We start from the raw sequence: 14,101 nt of genomic DNA on the forward strand, positions 1-14,101 counted from the left end.
ATCCAGGTTGATCTCATCTCAAGAGCCTTAAGTTAATCACACCTGCAAAGAGTCTTTCCAAGTAAGTTAACATTTACAAGTTCCAAGGATTAGAACCTGATATCTTTGGGGTCACCATTCAGCCCACTTCAATGGACAAAGAAGGAAACCCCGAGAGTACAGGATTAAGGGCCCATCATTGTGATAGGCATGATGTTAGTGAGAGAAAAGAAATACTGTGCCACAAAATACCATTTTTAGTAAGTTGATTTGATGATGATGGTGAGTAAACACAACGTACTTCCTAGTCTAAGACAATCCTATAATATTTGTTTGCTAGAAATTCATCCTATATTTATTCCAAATCCTACATAGATTCCACATTGTACTTAATATCTGAGGTTACTCATAGTTTCTCCCTCAGTTAAGTGATGGAATCTCCTTGATCTCTGCTTTAAGCTTTCAATCATTCATTCCTAAATGTATTCAGTACACATTTATTGAGCCAACAATGCGAGCCATGTACTATATTCTAGGGATGCAAAGATGAGTGGGAAAAAACCCAATACTAAAGAGTACCCAGCTCAATTGAGTGATGCATGCACTCAGTATCTAGCAAATGAGGAATGCACAATGTGCTGTGTTAGCTCTAAGTTTGTTGTAATTTAATAGTGCTGTTATGGAGATGACAGTTTTCATCAGATTTTTAAGGGTAGTGGAGTTTACAAGGCAGCATGGAGGAGAAGGGAACCCAAGCAGTCGGGACAGTGTGAGAAACATGCAGAGTTACTAAGACTTATGGATTTGGAAATCTGCAAGTAGCTTGATTCACCTAGAATACAAAATGGAATTGGTAATGGAAGATTAAGGTTGAGAGGCAGGCACGAGAGGACCATGAAAAACCTTATTCATTATGGATAGGAAGGTTAATCCCCAATTCCAATTCTGTTTGGGATTATCAGATACAGACTACGTACTACATGTAAAATAGATAAACAGCAAGGACCTACTGTATAACACAGGGAACTATATTCAATATCTTGTAATAATCTTGAATGGAAAAGAATCTGAAAAAGTCTATATATATTATATATTTGAATCACTTTGCTGTACACCTAAAACATTGTAATCTACTTGTATATTGTAGATTATTGTATATTGTATTACTATTGTAATCTACTTCAATAAAAATATTTAAATTATGGACAGGAGTGAATCCTGAATATTAGAGCATAACAAAACCCTTACCTTATTACCTCATTTTACTGATTGGCTAGTAGTGTGGGTTTACTGATAGCACGATTTCCCTCCTTTTCCCAGAAAGGAGACCAATGCCTTTCATATAAATGACCTTTCAAAGACCTCCTATTCTATAGGGTTATCCTTTGACTTCGGTTACTTCCCTCTAACTTTGCACAATATTATCTATTTATGAAGCATTATGGCACTCCAGGAATTCATTAGTTTGGTATTGGAATATTAGATTATGGAAATTTCTTGAAATACCCTCTTTCACATTTGAAAATATTTAGTAGCACTAGTGGGTGGATTTTAGAGGTGAATTACTCTGTGCACATTTTGGAGATAGTTTTTACAGCATTTTTCTATGCTAACTAGACTTGGGTTCATAAAGTTGTACTTTCTCCTGTGGTGGCTAAAGATATTACTACTGCCCCCCACTGATCCAGGAGTTTAATTTCTTTCATTGCTCTGTGGGCTATCAGGCTATCAAGGACTTCAGAGAACACAAGGGTTGAAATCTGGATTTTACAGGCTGGAAGAACAATCAGCATAAGACAGCAGAATGGCGTGGGCTGTGATTTGCTATTAGTCTGGGTTTGAATCTGAGTTCTAACATTTGCTACCTCTGTGACTTTGGAGACGTCATCTCCTCTCTCTGAATTATCAGTTCCTTACTTGTAAATGAGGATGACAATGTAGTCTGTATCATCAGCAATATGTCTTCACATAGGTGTGGGCAGTGTACAGGGAATCCGCAAGGGCTACTAGTGACCTCAGTGGTCTTTTACTACCTGTGGACCTGGAGGGTGAGTGAATGTAGTGATTATCTGAACCTGAAATCACAGAGAACTATATGGAAAGCGCTGCCTAACTAGACCTTCTGCCCAAGGACTCAGCCAGCTGTGATCTTTTTAGAAAGGGAACAAGGAATATAAAGACCTTGACCTTTCTCTCCTTCCTCCTTCCCATGTTCTGCCAGTTTTTCCCAACTGACAGCCAAAGGACAAAGGAGCTCATAGTTCACACAAGTTCACAGATAAGGATGAAGGGAATGATGGATAGAGTGGATATACCTGGGCAAACGGAAGCAGTCCCTCATGTAGTACGAACTACTTTCTGGGAATCTAGGAGAATTAAATGAGATAATACATGTAGAGCATTTTATATTTACTTTAATATGTTAGCCATTATTTAAAAATGTTAGCCACAGTTTTCTTTTTCTTTCTAAATTTTTTTATTTAAAATTGTTTAGCTGTTAGCATAATGAGGTCTTTTTTAATGTTTTGACTTGTAGTTATCTATGTGTAGAATTATTTATGGGAGATCTTTGTTAGAGACCTAAATATGACATTCCTGTTGCCACCATGTGTGAAATGCTTGCTTACAGCATATGGAATGTAGAACCAGAGGAGCCTGGGTTTGAATTTGCAGTTCCATCACTTCAGGTGTATGAGACCTTTGCAAGTTGATTAACTTCCTTCAGCCAGATTTTTCCATTGTAGAGGAAGGATGCAGACGAGTGTTCCCTTGTGAGTTTGCTGTGGGATTCCACGGGTCCATGCTTGCACCCACGCCACACAAACCCCCACCCTGTGTGCTCACTAAGTTGTCCATTTCCTTCCTCGTGTGGATGCCCTGTCCTGTCCACTTCATTGGGACTCAGATTATTAAGCAAGAAGCTATTGGTCCAGTGCCTTCAGTGCAGCCCATTCCACTTAAAATCCAAAACACCTGCTATGCTTTATCTACTTTTTACATCATCAGCTGTAATAAGGATTCTGCGGCCAGAATTTAGCTGACAATTTTGTTGGTGATGAACTAAGCTGAGGAGAAACTAGCTCAACTCTTTTTAACAGGAGGGTCTCCTGTGGAGTGAATGTATAGCAGAAAGTTGTTAAATCAGCAGACATATTTCAGAGACCCAAACTGCAAAGAATGTTTTATTAAGAGATGTGTATAGGAAGCTTACTGATGCCAGTAAAATGGACTAAGTTGTATTTGCTTTGTGTGCGTCTACGTTGGGGGGAGAAAGAAGGGGTTATGGAAGGATTTCCACCAAAATATGAATTGTGCTTGTGCCTTGGTGGTTGTATTAGGAGATATTTCTACTTTTTCCCTAACTGAAATTTTTTTCTCTTTATCTCTTTAAATAATATTTTGTTTTATTGATAAGGATAAAAGTAATAAAATTATTTTACTTTAAATTATGCTTTTAGTGGAAAAAAGGAAATCAAAGATCATGCTCAAGAAACAACAGAAGAGATTTAGATTGCATTTGGAGAAAAAAACTCTAATATCTGAGAAGTAATTGATGTTCAAAACGTGGAATAACATCATTTTCTAATAAGCAGAGACTTTTGAGAACCTACTATAGGCTTACTACTGGAACTAAAGTTTAAGCAAGCATTCAGACTTGTAGACAAATATTTAAATTATACCAGCAGTTTTTTCAACTAAGTAGAATGGGATGAAAGAGAAAAGGGTCATTAATTTTTCCTGGGTGTGTCAAAATGGCATTTTTGGGGGGACTTGGAGTACAAGTCTGATTTTGGTGGTGAGAGGAGGGGAAGGACACTTTAGCTGGAGGGAAGGCCGTAAACAAAGGCTTGATGGCATCTGAGTAAATGACACACTAAACACATGTATTGTCTGTTATGAAATGTATAAATCCTGACTTGGAAGACCCATATAGACAAATGTATGGTTCAAGGATGATTTAAATGTAGGCTTTTATGAAAGAAAGGCAGCAAATTAACAACTCCTCTGCTGAAAAGAGGATATAGAAATACAGAAAATTATATGATTTTGATTTTAAAAAATAGTTCAATTGACCTCATCTTAGCTAAATTTAGAGAACTCTCTATATGGTCAGTGTGCTTTCTCAGTTACTCTTATCTTCTCTTTCTTGATTTTTTCCCTTCACTCCTTACACCCCTTCATCCACCAAACACCCAAAGTTACAGAGCATTATCTCCCTCCAGGATATCTCCGCGCCAGAATAAGGCCAACCTAGCAAAAACTCCACCTTTCCCTCCTTTTCACTCACCTCACATGTCCCCAGGAGGCAGCTAAGCTCAATTACCCTACAGATTTCTTGAATTGGAATCAATTTTACCTTTGCCAGTATTATATTGAAATAACCTCGAGTAATTGAAGCTTTCTTCGCCACTTCAGATATTTGCCCATGTATTTTTTTCATATGGTCCCACAACCCGAGCGAGCCATCGTCGGGGAGGGATGCAGATCTAGACTCTGCCGTGAGGCTGTGATTGCATGGAGGGTAACAGTAACAGTTAGCATAAATATCATCATATACCAGGCACTGGACTGAGTATTTTGTATACAGTGCCTCATTTCATCTTACAACAACACTGTGAGGTCAATGTCATTAATTCCCATTTTATATGTGAGGAAAGTCTCAGCCAAGGTTACCTATTACTCTGTGATAGAACTCAAACACCAACTTGATGAGCTCTTAGATGCTGTGTTATAACTGTTGTAGGCCAGAGAACTTGTCCAGGACTGAGTTTTCTTGTTGTTTCTTGGGTAGCTTACTAATGGTGTATACTTCATAAGAAAATAAAAGACCATCAAGGTTATTTCTGTCTTCAACTTTTCATACAGTTTTCCAGAGCAAGGCGTCACAGACATCAGTGGCCATCAAGGACTGACTCCATACCTGATCCTCTGTGCCTCAGAATCAAGTTGGGTGTTTGATTCAGTTTGCATTTCTTTAATGGCAAATGATCTCGAGGATCTTTCATGGGATTATTTGCCATCTGTGTATCTTCTTGGGTGATGTGTCTAATTAATGCTTTTTGAGTATCCGAGTGTTTATTATGTCTCAAGTTGTAATAGTCCAAAGCCAATATGTTTGTAGGTTTAAGCACTGAAAGATCTACTATAAACATCATGTCTCTGGCATCTTAAGGCTTTATTTCTCGAATTCTGTCCCAGAAAGGGGAAGAAGGGCAGTCAAACGTGGAGTAGGCTGATAAAACCAGCATGATATTGTTCTCTTAATTTTACCAGCCAAACACTGACCCTGATGAACATACAGCTAAATGGCCTTTGCTTTTTATGTAGCTACATGCATTTGTGAATATATTGAGGATATTTTTCTTAGTGAGAGCCCCTCTGAGGAATCTGAGTGCTTTGGAATTCGTCATTACCATTCAACAAATGAGGACATCATTTAGAGAATTACCAGAGAAGAGGACATATCTTGGTAACTTTTTTCTAAAAAGACATTATAACTAGAAGATGAGAAACACCAGAAAGATAATAACACTAATTTCTACAACACAAATTTATTTCCATTACAGCTACTAAGTGATTGTTTTAAAAACTGAAATCACTCATGATATGTTAAACAGAATGAAGAGTTTGGATGGGACCCCACAAAATTTAGTTTAAGGAATCCATTTTCAACCATAAACTCATAGAATTTTTACAGTCAGTGAAATTGTCTTATGGGATTTCTGTTCCACAAATGAGAAGATTATCTCCAGAGAGACCAACCTGCTATGTGGCCTTGGGCTAATCATATAGTAGATTGCCATATAATGCCTGACTTTTGTGTTTTGTTTTGTTTTGATTTTCCCCTGAAGAGAGCATACTTTCAAATCTTTCAAATGCATCAATTGAAAAAAAAAAAACAGAAACAAAAACAAAAAACAGTCTCTTTATAAGACTGGCTCCTCCACTTTGGAAGGAAAACAAAAAATTGGGGGACGGGGGATATTCTAGGATTTAGCACATAGCTTCTTTCAGATCAGGTTCTGATTAAATATTTGTTAAGTGAATGTGCTGAGGAAATACAGTGATCAAATTTCTTAACGACATCCTTCCTTTGCTCTCCTAAGCAATGCAAAGAATGAGAGGCCGGTAGAATTATTGGGTTCACTGCTTTTCTCTTTAGCAGCAGACACCTTGTTAAAAAGGAATTCTAGATCCAGTCAAGGGAATGTTCACTAGTGCTTAGAGCAGAATGTTGCCTGCTGTGAGGAGGGAATGAGTCCATGTCATCCACAAGCAGTATGGTCAATTAAGCACCTGACTCCAAGGTGGACTGATGGAGCTCTTAACCTTGAGAGTTGATGGGGGAATATTATGTTTGGTGGTTAAATTAATGCAGAGGAAAGTTAAATGGCCCAGGCTAAGACTAACAATGAGTATATTCTTCTTTCATTCATTTAATGAATACTTAATGCAAGGCCACTATTTGCCGGATGCTGCAGGTATAAAAAGAAATACAAAATAGAGTCTCTGATCTAAAAAAAGGTCACATCCTATTAAGACAGGCAGATTCATACACTCTTAATTTTAACATGAGGTTATAATTCTGTAATGTCGGTTTTTCCAAAGTCTTGTGGTACATAGAGAAGGAAGCCATTGGTTGGTTTATTTGAGGAGGATATCGATTTAGAGAATATACTCAAATAATATGTATTTGACCTCGGCCTTGAAGATGAGCAGAATTCTGCTGATAAAAAGATTTCTTTCAGGATTAAACCTTCAGGTGGTTTTTCAGCCACTTAAATTTCCTGAATTTTATGGTACGTAGTAAAACAGAAAGGATATTTGAAATCTTCAAGGACTGTGCTAGGTAAAGGGCATTCTGTGGTTGCAGGACTGTCCCTGTACTTACAGTGAAATATGTAGTCCAGAAGAGGAGGCAGTCAGACACAGGAAGACTTACTATGGAACAGGGTCAACTAATACTTTCTGTAAAGGGTTCAATAGTAAGTATCTTAGTCTTTGTGGGCCACATAGTCTCTTTGGAGACTACCTGACTCTGCCATTGTAGCATTAAAGAAGTTGCAGACAATAGTAAATGAATGAACGTGACTGTTTTGCAATAAAATGTCATTGACAAAAACAGGCAGCACGCCAAATTTGGACCATAGACTGTAGTTTGCCAGTCACTGGATTAGAGTGTGATAATTTCATGATAGAGACGAGAAGGGAGGAAAACTCAATTACTAATTATGAATAGTTTAAAAAACGAATATGTAGTAGATAAGAAGAACTGATCAGTTTTGTAAACCTAAATAAAGAGGTAAACTGAGGCAAGCTCAAATTACCAGAAATTGCGTTTATCCAGGACTAGCAGAGCAATTGTAATTTGGGAAACGCATGCTATAACAAGCCACAGGGGAGTCCCTTGAGGGCTTGGGATGGGCTGCATTTATGGGCAAGGAGTGCAAAGAGGTAGACGTCCAGCCAGAATCCAAGCAAAAAGTTCCTTGGCTTGGGGATGGGGAGAGATTCTTGGCACATCTAATTGGTCGGGAGGTTAGTCTTGGGTCTTCTGTAAATCAGGTATTTAATGGAAATCAATCCCTTGGTTGAGTTCCATTCTTGAGGGCGCATGCGTGAGATTCTCCATTTCATGTCTTCTGGTTCCGTTTTATATTAAAATCCTTTCACAGCTTCACTAGTAAAGAAATTCAAATGCAAACAACCTTGTGGTATTAGTTTTCACCCTTCAGATGAGTCAAAGGTTTAAAAGTGTGGCAATGCGTGAAATCGGCAAAAGCGTTTAAATTTGTGCAATTCTTCTTGAGAACTGTCTGATAAAAGGTAAGTAAAGCTTTAAAAGATAGCATGCACAAAACTCTTGCTAACTATTTGCTTTGCTCAATACACACCTTTTGTTTTTCCCCCATTGGGCCTCATAACCATTATGTGGGGAATATTATTACCTCTACTTTACAAAAGAAGAAATTGAGACTCCAAATTGCTAAGTAAGCTGCTCACTGAGCAAGTGTCAGAGACAGAATTTGAACCTAGATCTGCCTCTAGACTTAGCCTTCAACACACTGTAACATACTAGCCCTGTGCTAGCAAAACTTAATATGTGCATTATTTTTATTGCAGCGATTCTGTAACTGGGAATTTATCCAAAGAAAATAAGACAGGTGCATGTGATTTAAGTGCAAAGTATTACAAACTCTTTAAATGTCCATCAGTGAGGAATTGGGTAACTAAGGAATAATCCAACTATTCAATTAAATATAATATAGCTTTGAAAAGGGTAAGGTAGAGCTATGGCTATAGACATGAAAAGATGGATGTGGACAGGTTGAATAAAAAACAGGCTGTACATTAATTTGCATTGTATGATCCCATATAATTACATATGACCCCCATATGTATATAATTATTGTACAATATGTACAGTATTGTATTAATGCTTGGATACATTGAAAAGGCTTGAGAGATATGCAACAGATTCATAATAATGGTTATCCAATGGGCATGGGAGTATATATTCAACTCTACACTTAAGCAAACAGGCCTGAATTTTTTTTTTTTTTTAAGTTTAGAATTCTTCTGTTTTGGGGCGGGCAGAACTAGAAATAAGCTCTTTTCCATTATGCATTATTTCCTTGAACCCTGAACTGGTGTCTGGAGTGTCTTGTCCTCTGTCAAATCACATTTCAGTGGCTTTGGGGCTATCTTGGAAAGCAATCACTGTGTACCCTTGCTTATAGCCATTTTATTCCCAGCTGAAAGCTACAGCAGAGGTGTTTGAACATTACACTCTATCTTGAGCAGCTGTGGTTTATGCTTTCATTCACTTTTGCTCAACATCATCTCTGTCTTCCCTTGTGCTCTAGTGGGATATAGGTGAGGCAGTAAGTTTGAAATGTCCCTGGACATCCTCTGGTTTGGAATTAGTGATCATTGCTAGTGACATTGAGCAAGTGACATCCTTTTAGTTTTCTAATTCTTACAAACTCTAAAAAGTGTGCTTATTGAACTCAAAAAATGTTTCAAACAATTTATTTATCCCTTTGACAATGCTAAAAATTATGCGTGGAAACTGACTTTAACTAGGATATGACAGAATAACCTGAAAAGGATACATTGCTCGTCAGGTCTGGCCTCTCAGTTACTATTTCTCAACCTTGGTGGCACGTTTGGAACAACTGGAAAGCTTGTAGAGAATTCAGATGGTTCTATACCCAGAGAGTATGATTTCATTAGTCTGGGTGGGATCCAGACTAATGGTGGGATGGCTTAAACATTTCCTGGGTAATCATAATTTGTAGTTGGGATTGACAACCGCTGTTCAAACTCTTTTATTTGGGGGTTACATTTTGGATGAGATATTTTAGAAAATGAATCTCCCAACCTCCTAATGGGTCTATGTCTCATCTTCAGTGGAAACATCACTGTTTTTGACCTATGTCACTCTTGTTTGGAGTCAATAAAACATTGAAAAAGCCTTGCATATGAATAGATATTAGCAGCCTTTCTTTCTTATTTTTTATTTATTTACTTATTTATCAGACTGTGCATTATTCCTCAAAGAATTTAAGGTCACATAGATGCTTCTATTCATGCAAACAAAGTAAGTGGCCTTCCTGATCCTTTAATTGAAATTCTTACTTATTAGTTCTGGAAAATTTATTATTTAACAAGCATGCCTTCATGTTGCTCAAAGACTACATGCGTTCTATTACTTTTTGAGTTTTGCTTCAATTTTAACATGTTTGTCAAATTTTAGGATCAGAGTCATTGAAATGTTATATTCTGCATTGACTTCAGATATTATGGTAATATTTTCAACGAAAGAACAACTTTCCTACTTTATCTCGGACTTTTCCCTCTGACTCCCCTTCCCTGCCACCAAAATAAAAAGGCTAAAGTAGGAATAAGAAAGAAATATGTCTTAAATTTTCTGTTACACAGATGTAAATTATCCTTATAAAAATCTGGTTTATTATTCTATAAATAATCAGAACATATTTCTTGGCTTCTGAAATGAATGACACAAACACTGCTCTTTTGCACTATAAATGAGGAAATGCTTGTTTTTGTCAAATTATATTTGTGTAAGTCATTACCATAGTAGCTTATCACTTTGACAAGCACATGATTTTTAACATGAAACAACTCTAACTCTCTGAGTTGAATTTTAATGTCTTTCTTTTATATCAAAACATAGAGAACTTTGATTGATTTTCACTCGTGAGCCTTTTTTTGTTGTCAGAGGTAATCTAAAGTTTATCAGGAATGCTCACTCGGTCTCTCTGCAATCACTCTTTATAGGTATGCACAAAGCTCAACAGCTTACTGAAATCTCATTCCAAAGAGTGGGAAGTTTCTGTCCCATTCTCACAAATGGAACTTGCCATCAGCAAGTTCACAAGAGCATCACATCCTTAATAACCGTAGACTATTGGTTCCTAAAGAATAGCTCCCAACTCTACTCAGTACTCTGTAATAACCCATATGGGAGTAGAATCTAAAAAAGAGTGGACATATGGATATGTATAACTGATTCACTTTGCTGTACAGCAGGAACTAACACATCGTTGTAAATCAACTATACTCCAATAAAATGAAATTTAAAAAAAAAAAAAAGAATAGCTTCCAGACTAGCAGCATCAGGATCACCTGGAAACTTGTTAGAAATGCAGATTCTTGGGCCTCACCCCAGACCCACTAAACCAAAAACACAGAATGGGTCCCAGAAACTTAGGTTTGAACAAGCCCTACACATGATTCTACTACACATAAAGTTTGAGCACTGCTGTTCTCTAGACTGTGAGCTCCCTGAAGGCAGGTGTCCTGAGTGCCCCATCACCCCTGGGTTCCTGATGTCTAGTAGAGAGAGGGAATTGGTGAGTAAATGGAAGAATCTACTATGCAATAGCAGGAGCTGGAAACCTATTAACTGATAGCAGACAAATGTCTGCTGATACCTGTAAGATATATGATGGCAAGAAATAAAGATGAGCTAGTTTCGGACTTTCATGAATGTCAGTTCTACAGCTATACCAAAGAATAATGTAGGGTCTACAATTTGTTATCAGATCCTTTTATTTGCTTGTAAATCTTGCCTTGAATTTATCATTTTAAGGAATGATTTGTATTAATATTAATACACAGACTAATCCTTAAGAACTAGTATTTGGCCTGACATTAGACCTAAATCACAGCCAGTGAATTAACTCACGTTCCAATAGCATATCTGATCATGTAGAGATGGATTAACCTAGAGTCTGTCATACAGAGTGATGTAAGTCAGAAAGAGAAAAACAAATATCGTATATTAACGCATGTATGTGGAATCTAGAAAAATGGTACAGATGAACCTAATTCCAGGGCAGGAATAGAGACATAGACATAGAGAATGGACGTGTGGATACAGCAGGGGGAAGGGGAGGGTGGGATGAATTGGGAGGTTAGGTTTGACATAAATACACTACCATGTGTAAAATAGATAGCTAGTGGGATGACCTAGATGGGTGGGATGGGCAGGGGGGAGGGAGGTCTAAGAGGGAGGGGATATATGCATACATATCGCTGATTCACTTCATTGTACAGCAGAAACTAACACAACATTGTAAAACAATTATACTCCAATAAAAATACAATAAAATAAAATTAATGTCATTTAGTGAATTGATATGAACAATTGAAGCCTTAGGTTAATACTTTCAAACTTCTTTTTAAAGAGTTGGATCCTTTTCTTTAAGTGCAATTTTACCCAGAAGCTCTGTATATCAGAGTTAAAACAGACTGGCTTTGCTTAGAGCAGGATGAGGATGTTGCTACCAGCCTCCCCTCTTGGCTGTAGTGGAGCCTGTGTGGTTGGCAGTTGGGAGTCTGGGGTCATTGCAGATGAAAGAAGTGTAGTTTAAAATATCTTGTACTAGGAAAACACTTTCTGACCTGTGCAGTTTCAAATGACATTTATGTAATGCTTTATACTCTGCAGAGCATTTTTGCTTTGAAATCAGTTTTAACTGTTGTTGATAACTGATGATTCATGTCAATTTTGACACTACTACGCCTACTTCTAGAAATCTGGATATCATAGACATTCCTAAAACTTTCCCTCCTCTGACCCTCACTGTCCAAATGGTAATGATAGATAGATAGATACACATACATACATATATATGTGTGTGTATGTGTGTGTGTGTGTGTGTGTGTATACATTTATACTTTTTCCTGGATTTTTAAATTCTCCAACAGCTAATGAAAACCTGTATCACCTGGCCATTTTCTTTCCTAATTCCTTAACAACTTCATCTGTGGCAAACAAAAAGCAAATCCTGACTTAGGTAAGGAGAGAGTTCATTTGAGAGGTTACTGAGAGGGGAAAATGGCTGTGGGACCAGGGAGAGGAGGGCCATCGCAATAGGGAGAATGCTCAGACGTGAGATCTGCAAACATCATAAAGTTAGGCAGAAAGAGGCTTTTCTTTTACAGGAAGGAGTAACAAGGCTATAAAGAAGTAGGTGTGGGAAAATGTGATGAATGAGATGAACAGGGAGTGGCCTGATCAGACTGTAAATCAGGGAATGTTTTGCCCAGAAGTGGCCCTACTCTTGGGTGCAGTTGTTAAATAAATGGTATGTGTTATCTCAGGCTTGAAAGTGGGCCAAATTCAGGGACCTCAGGGAAGAAGATAATCAAAGTTTGGTTAACAAACATTAAGCAAACCTGATTAATCAGTGAAGACAAAACAGTACAGCTAATCATTTATGAGGCAAAAACTGGGAATTTGAAAAGCCTGTCTGGCCTTATTATAGGTAAACAGGGGGACATCCTTGAATCTTATCCAAGTCGTGTGGGGAAGAGTGGCTCCTTTTAGGAAGGTGATTCCCAGAATACAGAAAGTGTGGGAGGTGGGATTTCTTAACAATCACTGTTTTCCAGGATCAGAGGGCTTAGATAAAATTTTACATCTTAATTACTCCTCATGAAGTGAGAATAATAAGTTTTGCCATTTGATAGATGAAGAAGCTGAAGTTCAAAAGGATTAAACAATAGGCTTGACATCACAATGCAAATGTTTAAATCCAGATCTGGGGCTGGTTTCACTCTGCTGTAATGTCACAGAAAACAGGGAGATAAGGGAGATGGACCATCTTATAAGATGGCCAAAAGACCATCTTCTAAACCTAGAGCATGGAATTGCCCAGGTCAGAAAGCACTTTCCTAGAGCAAGGTAATTCAAGCTATGCTTCCCTCAGTCCCAGTGCCCCACCCAAGCCTGTGACACAGTCTCCAATACAGCCCAAGGGGAGGCTGCTAGCTGTATCCCACCCATTCCGAGCAGAGCAGCTTTGCTTTAACTGTCTGACATATAGAGATTCTAAAGAGATCCAACTGCTTAAAACTTTTTTGAAAAGTATTAACTTAAGCCTTCACTCTGATCCAGAACATTTCCTGGATTAACTTGAGGATTCTGCTGGCTAGATTCCTAGATTCTAGAAGTCTAATCGACTTGTTGGTGCTTGGATAACCTATTGATCAAAAACCCAGGATTCTAGGTCTACTTTCCTTTTCTCCTAAACTCAGACTTTTCTTCACTTGCCTATTTTTCTTCAATCTCCTCAATATTATTGTCATGTATGGCTCTCCATCTTTCCATCTTGGTCATAGCCAATTATATTGTATAGACCTCTCCCACCTGGATCTGCAAGTTCTAGAATATTTGTCCCAGGGAACAAATGCCACACTTTTATTATGGATATGAGCAAGTGTATCATATAAGGAAAAGTACAGCCTAACTGATAAAATTTACATTGCTTGTAAGTACCTTGCCATAAATTAGTTCTACCTTTGTGACCATTTTCTAACTGGTTGTTATTCTTCACTTAAAAGGTAGAGTTGATTCCAGATACAAAATCTTGTTTATGTAGTTATTTTCTGCTTATTTTTAGAAATAGATTTTGAGTGCTCAATCAGATAAGAAAGTACCACTTTTGTATATGGTTTTTAACCATGTCTACTTTTTAGGAAGATAAATGTAGCTGTTCCAAACTCCTTCTTTAAAGCAAAATAAACAAACCAGTCCCAAATAGCTTCTGAACATAATCACAAGTAGAAGGATCTCTTTACATCCAAC

Source organism: Lagenorhynchus albirostris, chromosome 9 (genome assembly GCF_949774975.1).
Source record: "Lagenorhynchus albirostris chromosome 9, mLagAlb1.1, whole genome shotgun sequence".
Lineage (NCBI taxonomy): Eukaryota > Metazoa > Chordata > Mammalia > Artiodactyla > Delphinidae > Lagenorhynchus > Lagenorhynchus albirostris.